This window comes from Ovis aries, chromosome 18, assembly GCF_016772045.2.
Source record: "Ovis aries strain OAR_USU_Benz2616 breed Rambouillet chromosome 18, ARS-UI_Ramb_v3.0, whole genome shotgun sequence".
In the NCBI taxonomy this organism is placed as follows: domain Eukaryota; kingdom Metazoa; phylum Chordata; class Mammalia; order Artiodactyla; family Bovidae; genus Ovis; species Ovis aries.
Window position 1 is genome coordinate 28,994,391 of NC_056071.1, and position 1,318 is coordinate 28,995,708.

A 1,318-nucleotide genomic window follows, 5' to 3' on the forward strand; every position below is an offset into this window, starting at 1 on the left:
CCCTAAATTAATGGCTGGTCAAAAGAATGAAACTATCATAATTAGTTTGGATCAGTGGTTTTCAAGGTATAATTTGTTGGAGAACTCTGGAGACTCCTGAGACCCTTTTAGGAGGTTTTTAAGGTCAAAACAACACTAAACCATTATTTGATATTTTCACTCTCATTCTCTCACAAGTGTACAGTGGAGTTTTCCAGAGGCTACATGATGTGACAGATGGGATATTGAACAGACTGAATTCAGAAGCAGATCCAGCTGTCTAATACTAACTAATGTCAGTAGTTACAGGTTTATAAGATGTAAAGATGCTACTCTATGCAATAGTGGGGAGTGGGGTGGAGATCTGGTAAGGTTATTTTTTCATGTTACTCTGTGTATGAACTATTTTAAGTGAATTAGTATGATAAATATAGTTACAACCCACATAAAGAAGTTCTTTGGCGTTATCAGTATTTAAGAATGTGAAGCAGTCCTGAAGTCAAAATGTTTGAGACCTGCTTTTTTTAGACTTACCACATTTACCAGCCAAGAGCTGGGCACCAGATCAGGGCCTTGTTAGCAAGGAAGCTACAGGAGGAGTGGGTGTTCCCTGGGGAGACAGCAGTATCTGTTGTGCTTAGATTTTTCTGTCTGTGGTTCTCAACTTGAACTTGCATCAGGGGTAAATTTAAATCACAGTAAAGCTGAAACTCCAACTGCTGGCCCCAGCCCGCATAGTAAGCCTGCGATGGGGATCAAGAACGCGCCAAGGTATTTCCCAGGTGAATCTCATGCTATAGGCAGGGAACTAATGCTGTTTGGGGCGTGGTTTCACAGCAATGGTAGGTACTCTAAGCTGATTTACAGGTTCAGAACTTGAGGTTACACGGTGTTGAATAAAGGAATTTTCATACTTTTAAAAGGATATGCTATCTGTTCAAAAATCAGACTCATGCTGTTGTTAACTGACATTGGGACTGTAAGGACTGATACAACACTCTCTAGTCTGACTCCCAAGAATTCATGAAAGACTTGGAAATGAGGCTACAAGAGCAGTGAGCGGCACAGAATGAGGTGGATCTAGTTTGACTGCGTGAAGCTTCCGGGAAAGTCCCAGAAGAATTACAGGACGCGTGACTCTGTGTGTTCTGTGCTTAGTCGCTCAGTCCTGTCCGACTTTGCTACCCCGAGGGACTGCTAAATCCGCCAATCTCCCCTTCCAAACACCTGCCTGCCATCCAAGGCCAGCGCCGGAAACATATTAGCCTGGAGTCACGTGGGCTTCCCCGCAGCAGTTCCGCCTCCCCGGATCGGCCGGAAGTGGCGCGCGCGCCTGCTC